Here is an 11,220-nt window from a genome sequence, read left to right on the forward strand (position 1 = left end):
CCAGCTCCCTCATCTCCTTATACTTCTCCGCCATAACCGCCTGCATTGCCTCTCTCTCTTTCAGAATAGCAGCCTGCAACACAAATCATTGTTAGCATTGTAATCATATTGGTTCCAATGCACAACATAATTCGGAAAGATAGTTGAGACCATTAAACTAACCTCGATGGAGAGCTCGACTGGCCGTGGACGAGGTGTTATCTCCAGACAGGAGCTCGTTTAGCGTGCCTTTATTTGCCGGAGAGTGCTAGGACAACGTATAAGGCCGTCTCCAATGGCGATCGAGCCGTGGGGCCTCCCGTTGCCAGCTATCATCACCAGCTCTGGATCAATAGGCCCCTCGCTCGGGTTAAAGTCCTCCCCTTTCCTTGCCTTCCCGTGATCTCTGTACTTCACGAGCTTGTGGTGGGAGGAGATGTTGGTGAAGTTTTCTGGATGCTCGAGGTCAGACTCAGAGAATGCCTTGACCTTCTTGTACGAGGCAGTATGGGCCATCGCATACAGGTTGTACATCTGTGGCACCTCCGTCTTATTGTGACGCGCCTAAAAGAGAGAGAGAGGAAAATTGTATTAGTAAAGGGCTCAATATAGCATTAAGAATGAATTGCATGAGGCATGAAGCAAACCACATACCCAGTTCTCGCCAAATTGGATTAAGTTGACGCTCCCTTGATGGTTTGGCACACCAACCATTTTGCCACGCCTCTCCTTGGCGTTGTTGTGGGTGGCCTCCCACGTTTCGGAGCACCACTGATCCACCAAGGCCTCCCAACAATCCATCTTATCCACACACCATCTCTGGGGCACCTAAGTTAATAAAGAGAAATTTGAGCACGTAAACTAATTCAGAACCAAGTTACACAGCATTTATTGTCTTATTGGGCCCAATTTCCCCTCCTTTTCCAATAAAAATCTCTATATGGTATGCAAATATTTCTAGGGATACATGAGAGGACATATTTGTGATGCTGCACTGGGGCACAAGCCAGGACTTGGTGTATTTTCTGTGAACGCGTTCGTCGAGTGTTCATTAACATAGTTTTGGTGAAGTTTGTGAACAAACTCCTTAAGAAATATTTTCCATAACTTTCCTACGAAAGGTTACTTGGAAGGGGCTAGTCGCCACGAGCGTTTCAAGTACTTCTTGAGGAGAAACATACTCCGTACGAGTCATATATCGTTGTATTAGTTGACAATGCTTAAAACTAATTGAGAACCAAGTATACAGAGCAGTTCTTTTCTTGTTGGATCAGATTTTTTCCGTTACCTTTCACTAAAAGTACCCTCATGAGATGCATTTGGGTCTAGGGATATGCAAGGTACCACAGTTATGATGATGTACTGGCCACAAGCGGGGACTTGGTTTATGTTTTGTGAACACGTTCCTCGAGTGTTCATTAAGAAAGTTCCTCTGAAGTTTGTGAACGGATTCCGTAACAAAAGTTTTCCATAAGTTTCCAAAAAAGGTTCATTCTAAATGGCTTTTATTCACGAGAGTTTCGAGTACTCGTTGAGAAAAAATGGGCTCTATATTAGTCAGATATCTCTCTATTAGTTGACATTGCTCAAAACTAATTCAGAACCAAGTTACAGAGCATTTATTGACTTATTGGGCCCAATTTCCCCTCTTTTTTCAATAAAAATCTCTATATGGGCTGCAAATATTTCTAGGGATATACGAGAGAACATATTTCTGATGATGCACGGGGGAACAAGCTAGGACTTGGTGTATGTTCCGTGAACGCGTTCGTCGAGTGTTCATTAACATAGTTCCGGTGAAGTTTGTGAACAAACTCCTTAAGAAATATTTTCCATAACTTTCCTACGAAAGGTTACTTGGAAGGGGCTAGTCGCCACGAGCGTTTCGAGTACTTGTTGAGGAAAAACATACACCGATATCGCTGTATTATTTGACAATGCTCAAAACTAATTGAGAACCAAGTATACATAGTAGTTCTTTTTTTGTTGGATCTGACTTTTTCCGTTACCTTTCACTAAAAGTATCCACATGAGATGCATTTGGGTCTAGGGATACGCAAGGTACCACAGTTATGATGATCTACTAGGCACAAGCTGGGACTTGGTTTATGTTTTGTGAACACGTTCCTCGTGTGTTCATTAAGAAAGTCCTTGTGAAGTTTGTGAACGAATTACTTAATAAAAGTTTTCCATAAGTTGCCTACAAAAGGTTCATACTAAATAGCTGTTCTTCACGAGAGTTTCGAGTACTCGCTGAGAAAAAACAGGCTCTATATTAGTCAGATATCTCTGTATTAGTTGACATTGCTCAAAACTAATTCAGAACCAAGTTACAGAGCATTTATTGTCTTATTGGGCCCAATTTCCCCTCTTTTTTCAATAAAAATCTCTATATGGGATGCAAATATTTCTAGCGATATACGAGAGAACATATTTCTGATGATGCACTGGGGCACAAGCCAGGACTTGGTGTATGTTCCGTGAACGCGTTCGTCGAGTGTTCATTAACATAGTTCCGGTGAAGTTTGTGAACGAAGTCCTTAAGAAATATTTTCCATAACTTTCCTACAAAAGGTTACTTGGAAGGGGCTAGTCGCCACGAGCGTTTCAAGTACTTGTTGAGGAAAAACATACTCCGACGAGTCATAACTCGCTGTATTAGTTGACAATGCTCAAAACTAGTTGAGAACCAAGTATACAGAGCAGTTCTTTTCTTGTTGGATCTGATTTTTTCCGTTACCTTTCACTAAAAGTATCCACATGAGATGCATTTGGGTCTAGGGATACGCAAGGTAACACAGTTATGATGATGTACTAGGCACAAGCTGGGACTTGGTTTATGTTTTGTGAACACGTTCGTCGAGTGTTCATTAAGAAAGTTCCTGTGAAGTTTGTGAACGGATTCCTTAATAAAGTTTTCCATAAGTTTCCTAAAAAAGGTTAATTCTAAATGGCTGTTCTTCACGAGAGTTTCGAGTAGTCATTGAGAAAAAATGGGCTGTATATTAGTGAGTAATCTCTGTATTAGTTGAAATTGCTCAAAACTAATTTAGAACCAAGTTACAAAGCATTTATTGACTTATTGGTCCCAATTTCCCCTATTTTTTCAATAAAATCTCTATATGGGATGCAAATATTTCTAGGGATATACGAGAGAACATATTTTTGATGATGCACTCGGGCACAAGCCAGGACTTGGTGTATGTTTCGTGAGTGCGTTCATCGAGTGTTCATTAACATAGTTCCGGTGAAGTTTGTGAACGAACTCCTTAAGAAATATTTTCCATAACTTTCCTACGAAAGGTTACTTGGAAGGGACTAGTCGCCACGAGCGTTTCGAGTACTTGTTGAAGAAAAACATACTCCGTACGAGTCATATATCGTTGTATTAGTTGACAATGCTCAAAACTAATTGAGAACCAAGTATACAAAGCAGTTCTTTTCTTGTTGGATCTGATTTTTTCTGTTACCTTTCACTAAAATTATCCACATGAGATGCATTTGGGTCTAGGGATACGTAAGGTACCACAGTTACGATGATGTACAGGGCACAAGCTGGGACTTGGTTTATGTTTCGTGAACACGTTCCTCGAGTGTTCATTAAGAAAGTTCCTATGAAGTTTGTGAACGAATTCCTTAATAAAAGTTTTCCATAAGTTTACTACAAAAGGTTCATTCTAAATGGCTGTTCTTCACGTGAGTTTCGAGTACTCGTTGAGTAAAAATGGGCTATATATTAGTCTAATATCTTTGTATTAGTTGACATTGCACAAAACTAATTCAGAACCAAGTTACAGAGCATTTATTGTCTTATTGGGCCCAATTTCCCCTCTTTTTTCAATAAAAAACTCTATATGGGATGCAAATATTTCTAGGGATATACGAGAGAACATATTTCTGATGATGCACTGGGGCACAAGCCAGGACTTGGTGTATGTTCCGTGAACGCGTTCGTCGAGTGTTCATTAACATAGTTCCGGTGAAGTTTGTGAACGAACTCCTTAAGAAATATTTTCCATAAATTTCCTACAAAAGGTTACTTGGAAGGGGCTAGTCACCACGAGCGTTTCGAGTACTTGTTGAGGAAAAACATACTCTGTACGAGTCATATATCGCTGTATTAGTTGACAATTCTCAAAACTAATTGAGAACCAAGTATACAGAGCAGTTCTTTTCTTGTTGGATCTGATTTTTTCCATTACCTTTCACTAAAAGTATCCACATGAGATGCATATCGGTCTAGGGATACACAAGGTACCACAGTTATGATGATGTACTGGGCACAAGCTCGGACTTGGTTTATGTTTTGTGAACACGTTCCTCGAGTGTTCATTAAGAAAGTTCCTGTGAACTTTGTGAACGAATTCCTTAATAAAAGTTTTCCACAAGTTTCCTACAAAATGTTCATTCTAAATGGCTGTTCTTCATGAGAGTTTTTCGAGAACTCGTTGAGAAAAAAAGGGCTCTATATTAGTCATATATCTCTGTATTAGTTGACATTGCTCAAAACTAATTCAGAACCAAGTTACAGAGCATTTATTGTCTTATTGGGCCCAATTTCCCCTCTTTTTTCAATAAAAATCTCTATATGGGATGCAAATATTTCTAGGGATATACGAGAGAACATATTTCTGATGATGATCTGGGGCAAAGGCGAGGACTTGGTGTATGTTCCGTGAACGCGTTCGTCGAGTGTTCATTAACATAGTTCTAGTGAAGTTTGTGAACGAACTCCTTAAGAAATATTTTCCATAACTTCCCTACAAAAGGTTACTTGGATGGGGCTAGTCGCCACGAGCGTTTCGAGTACTTGTTGAGGAAAAACATACCACGTACGAGTCATATATCACTATATTAGTTGACAATGCTGAAAACTAATTGAGAACCAAGTATACACAGAAGTTCTTTTCTTGTTGGATCTGAATTTTTCCGTTACCTTTCACTAAAAGTATCCACATGAGATGCATTTGGGTCTAGGGATACGCAAGGTACCACAGTTTTGATGATGTACTGGGCACAAGCTGGGACTTGGTTTATGTTTTGTGAACACGTTCCTCGAGTGTTCATTAAGAAAGTTCCTCTGAAGTTTGTGAAACAATTCCTTAATAAAAGTTTTCCATAAGTTTCCAAAAAAGGTTCATTCTAAATGGCTGTTCTTCACGATAGTTTCGAGTACTCGTTGAGAAAAAATGGGCTCTATATTAGTGAGATATCTATGTATTAGTTGACATTGCTCAAAACTAATTCAGAACCAAGTTACACAGCATTTATTGAGTTATTGGGCCCAATTTCCTCTCTTTTTTGAATAAAAATCTCTATATGGGATGAAAATATTTCTAGGGATATACGAGAGAACATATTTCTGATGATGCACTGGGGCACAAGCCAAGACTTGGGGTATGTTCCGTGAACGCGTTCGTCGAGTGTTCATTAACATAGTTTCGGTGAAGTTTGTGAACGAACTCCTTAAGAAATATTTTCCATAAATTTCCAACGAAAGGTTACTTGGAAGGGGCTAGTCGCCGCGAGCGTTTCGAGTACTTGTTGAGGAAAAACATACCCCGTACGAGTCATATATCACTGTATTAGTTGACAATGCTCAAAACTAATTGAGAACCAAGTATACAGAGCAGTTCTTTTCTTGTTGGATCTGAATTTTTCCGTTACCTTTCACTAAAAGTATCCACATGAGAGGCATTTGGGTCTAGGGATACGCAAGGTACCACAGTTATGATGATGTACTGGGCACAAGCTAGGACTTAGTTTATGTTTTGTGAACACGTTCCTCGAGTGTTCATTAAGAAAGTTCCTGTGAAGTTTGTGAACGGATTCCTTAATAAAAGTTTTACATAAGTTTCCTACAAAAGGTTCATTCTAAATGGCTGTTCTTAACAAGAGTTTCGAGTACTCGTTGAGAAACAATGGGCTCTATATTAGTCAGATATCTCTGTATTAGTTGACATTGCTCAAAACTAATTCAGAACCAAGTTACAGAGCATTCATTGTCTTCCTGGGCCCAATTTTCCCTCTTTTTTCAACAAAAATCTCTATATGGGATGCAAATATTTCTAGGGATATACAAGAGAACATATTTCTGATGATGCACTTGGGCACAAGCCTGGACTTGGTGTATGTTCCGTGAACGCGTTCGTCGAGTGTTCATTAACATAGTTCCGGTGAAGTTTGTGAACAAACTCCTTAAGAAATATTTTCCATAACTTTCCTACGAAAGGTTACTTGGAAGGGGCTAGTCGCCACGAGCGATTCGAGTACTTGTTGAGGAAAAACATACTCCGTACGAGTCATATATCGTTGTATTAGTTGACAATGCTCAAAACTAATTGAGAACCAAGTATACAGAGCAGTTCTTTTCTTGTTGGATATGATTTTTTCCTTTACCTTTCACTAAAATTATACACATGAGATGCATTTGGGTCTATGGATATGCAAGGTACCACAGTTATGATGCTGTACAGGGCACAAGCTGGGACTTGGTTTATGTTTTGTGAACACGTTCCTCTAGTGTTCATTAAGAAAGTTCGTGTGAAGTTTGCGAACGGATTCCTTAATAAAAGTTTTCCATAAGTTTCCTAAAAAAGGTTAATTCTAAATGGCTGTTCTTCACGAGAGTTTCGAGTACTAGTTGAGAAAAAATGGGCTCTATATTAGTCAGATATCTCTATATTAGTTGACATTGCTCAAAACAAATTCAGAACGAAGTTACAGAGCATTTATTGACTTATTGGGTCCAATTTCCCCTCTTTCTCCATAAAAATATCTATATGGGATGCAAATATTTCTAGGGATATACGAGAGAACATATTTCTGATGATGCACTTGGGCACAGGCCAGCACTTGGTGTTTGTTCCGTGAACGCGTTCGTCGAGTGTTCATTAACATAGTTCCGGTGAAGTTTGTGAACGAACTCCTTAAGAGATATTTTCCGTAGCTTTCCTACGAAAGGTTACTTGGAAGGGGCTAGTCGCCACGAGCGTTTCGAGTACTTGTTGAGGAAAAACATACTCCGTACGAGTCATAACTCGGTGTATTAGTTGACAATGCTCAAAACTAATTGAGAACCCAGTATACAAAGCAGTTCTTTTCTTGTTGGATCTGATTTTTTGCGTTACCTTTCACTAAAAGTATCCACATGAGATGCATATGGGTCTAGGGCTACGCAAGGTACCACAGTTATGATGATGTATTGGGACAAGCTGGGACTTGGTTTATGTTTTGTGAACACGTTCCTCGAGTGTTCATTAAGAAAGTTCCTGTGAAGTTTGTGAACGGATTCCTTAATAAAAGTTTTCCATAAGTTTCCAAAACAGGTTCATTCTAAATGGCTGTTCTTCACGACAGTTTCGAGTACTCGTTGAGAAAAAATGGGCTCTATATTAGTCAGATATCTCTCTATTAGTTGACATTGCTCAAAACTAATTCAGAACCAAGTTACAGAGCATTTATTGACTTATTGGGCCCAATTTCCCCTCTTTTTAAAATAAAAATCTCTATATGGGATGCAAATATTTCTAGGGATATACGAGAGAACATATTTCTGATGATGCACTGGGGCACAAGCCAGGACTTGGTGTATGTTCCGTGAACGCGTTCGTCGAGTGTTCATTAACATAGTTCCGGTGAAGTTTGTGAACGAAGTCCTTAAGAAATATTTTCCATAACTTTCCTACGAAAGGTTACTTGGAAGGGGCTAGTCGCCGCGAGCGTCTCGAGTACTTGTTGAGGAAAAACATACCCCGTACGAGTCATATATCACTGTATTAGTTGACAATGCTCAAAACTAATTGAGAACCAAGTATACAGAGCAGTTCTTTTCTTGTTGGATCTGGATTTTTCCATTACCTTTCACTAAAAGTATCCACAGGAGATGCATTTGGGTCTAGGGATACGCAAGGTACCACAGTTATGATGATGTACTAGGCACAAGCTGGGACCTGGTTTATGTTTTGTGAACACGTTCCTCGAGTGTTCATTAAGAAAGTTCCTGTGAAGATTGTGAAAGAATTCCTTAAGAAAAGTTTTCCATAAGTTTCCTACAAAAGGTTCATTCTAAATGGCTGTTCTTCACGAGAGTTTTGAGTACTCGTTGAGAAAAAATGGGCTCTATATTAGTCAGATATCTCTGTATTAGTTGACATTGCAAAAAACTAATTCAGAACCAAGTTAGAGAGCATTTATTGTCTTATTGGGCCCAATTTCCCCTCTTTTTTCAATAAAAATCTCTATATGGGATGCAAATATTTCTAGGGATATACGAGAGAACATATTTCTGATGATGCACTGGGGCAAAGGCCAGGACTTGGTGTATGTTCCGTGAACGCGCTCGTCGAGTGTTCATTAACATAGTTCTGGTGAAGTTTGTGGACGAACTCCTTAAGAAATATTTTCTATAACTTCCCTACGAAATGTTACTTGGATGGGGCTAGTCGCCATGAGCATTTCGAGTACTTGTTGAGGAAAAACATACCCCGTACGAGTCATATATCACTATATTAGTTGACAATGCTCAAAACTAATTGAGAACCAAGTATACAGAGCATTTCTTTTCTTGTTGGATCTGAATTTTTCCGTTACCTTTTACTAAAAGTGTCCACACGAGATGCATTTGGGTATAGGGATACGCAAGGTACCACAATTATGATGATGTACTGGGCACAAGCTGGGACTTGGTTTATGTTTTGTGAACACGTTCCTCGAGTGTTCATAAAGAAAGTTCCTGCGAAGTTTGTGAAAGAATTCCTTAATAAAAGTTTTCCATAAGTTTCCTAAAAAAGGTTAATTCTAAATGGATGTTCTTCACGAGAGTTTCGAGTACTAGTTGAGAAAAAATGGGCTCTATATTAGTCAGATATCTGTGTATTAGTTGACATTGCTCAAAACTAATTCAGAACGAAGTTACAGAGCATTTATTGACTTATTGGGCCCAATTTCCCCTCTTTTTTCCATAAAAATATCTATATGGGATGCAAATATTTCTAGGGATATACGAGAGAACATATTTCTGATGATGCACTTGGGCACAGGCCAGCACTTGGTGTTTGTTCCGTGAACGCGTTCGTCGAGTGTTCATTAACATAGTTCCGGTGAAGTTTGTGAACGAACTCCTTAAGAGATATTTTCCGTAACTTTCCTACGAAAGGTTACTTGGAAGGGGCTAGTCGCCACGAGCGTTTCGAGTACTTGTTGAGGAAAAACATACTCCGTACGAGTCATAACTCGGTGTATTAGTTGACAATGCTCAAAACTAATTGAGAACCCAGTATACAAAGCAGTTCTTTTCTTGTTGGATCTGATTTTTTGCGTTACCTTTCACTAAAAGGATCCACATGAGATGCATATGGGTCTAGGGATACGCAAGGTACCACAGTTATGATGATGTATTGGGACAAGCTGGGACTTGGTTTATGTTTTGTGAACACGTTCCTCGAGTGTTCATTAAGAAAGTTCCTCTGAAGTTTGTGAACGGATTCCGTAACAAAAGTTTTCCATAAGTTTCCAAAAAAGGTTCATTCTAAATGGCTTTTCTTCACGACAGTTTCGAGTACTCGTTGAGAAAAAATGGGCTCTATATTAGTCAGATATCTCTCTATTAGTTGACATTGCTCAAAACTAATTCAGAACCAAGTTACAGAGCATTTATTGACTTATTGGGCCCAATTTCCCCTCTTTTTTCAATAAAAATCTCTATATGGGCTGCAAATATTTCTAGGGATATACGAGAGAACATATTTCTGATGATGCACTGGGGCACAAGCCAGGACTTGGTGTATGTTCCGTGAACGCGTTCGTCGAGTGTTCATTAACATAGTTCCGGTGAAGTTTGTGAACGAACTCCTTAAGAAATATTTTCCATAACTTTCCTACAAAAGGTTACTTGGAAGGGGCTTGTCGCCGCGAGCGTTTCGAGTACTTGTTGAGGAAAAACATACCCCGTACGAGTCATATATCACTGTATTACTTGACAATGCTCAAAACTAATTGAGAACCAAGTATACAGAGCAGTTCTTTTCTTGTTGGATCTGGATTTTTCCGTTACCTTTCACTAAAAGTATCCACATGAGATGCATTTGGGTCTAGGGATACACAAGGTACCACAGTTATGATGATGTACTGGGCACAAGCTGGGACCTGGTTTATGTTTTGTGAACACGTTCCTCGAGTGTTCATTAAGAAAGTTCCTGTGAAGATTGTGAAAGAATTCCTTAAGAAAAGTTTTCCGTAAGTTTCCTACAAAAGGTTCATTCTAAATGGCTGTTGTTCACGAGAGTTTTGAGTACACGTTGAGAAAAAATGGGCTCTATATTAGTCAGATATCTGTGTATTAGTTGACATTGCTCAAAACTAATTCAAAACCAAGTTACAGAGCATTTATTGAGTTATTGGGCCCAATTTCCCCTCTTTTTTCAATAAAAATTTCTATATGGGATGCAAATATTTCTAGGGATATACGAGAGAACATATTTCTGATGATGCACTGGGGCACAAGCTAGGACTTGGTGTATGTTCCGTGAACGCGTTCCTCGAGTGTTCATTACATAGTTCCGGTGAAGTTTGTGAACGAACTCCTTAAGAAATATTTTCCATAACTTTCCTACGAAAGGTTACATGGAAGGGGCTAGTTGCCACGAGCGTTCCGAGTACTTGTTGAGGAAAAACATACTCCGTAGGAGTCATATATCGCTGTATTAGTTGACAATGCTCAAAACTAATTAAGAACCAAGTATACAGAGCAATTCTTTTCTTGTTGGATCTGAACTTTTCCGTTACCTTTCACTAAAAGTATCACATGAGATGCATTTGGGTCTAGGGATACGCAAGGTACCACAATTATGATGATGTACTGGGCACAAGCTAGGACTTGGTTTATGTTTTGTGAACACGTTCCTCGAGTGTTCATTAAGAAAGTTCCTATGAAGTTTGTGAACAGATTCCTTAATAATAGTTTTCCATAAGTTTCCTACAAAAGGTTCATTATAAATGGCTGTTCTTCACGAGAGTTTCGAGTACTCGTTGAGAAAAAATGGGCTCTATATTAGTCAGATATCTCTGTATTAGTTGACATTGCTCAAAACTAATTTAGAACCAAGTTACAGAGCATTTATTGTCTTACTGGGCCCAATTTCCCCTCTTTTTCCAATAAAAATCTCTATATGGGATGCAAATATTTCTAGGGATATACGAGAGAACATATTTCTGATGATGCACTTGGGCACAAGCCAGGAC

Source organism: Hordeum vulgare, chromosome 2H (genome assembly GCF_904849725.1).
Source record: "Hordeum vulgare subsp. vulgare chromosome 2H, MorexV3_pseudomolecules_assembly, whole genome shotgun sequence".
Classification (NCBI taxonomy): domain Eukaryota; kingdom Viridiplantae; phylum Streptophyta; class Magnoliopsida; order Poales; family Poaceae; genus Hordeum; species Hordeum vulgare.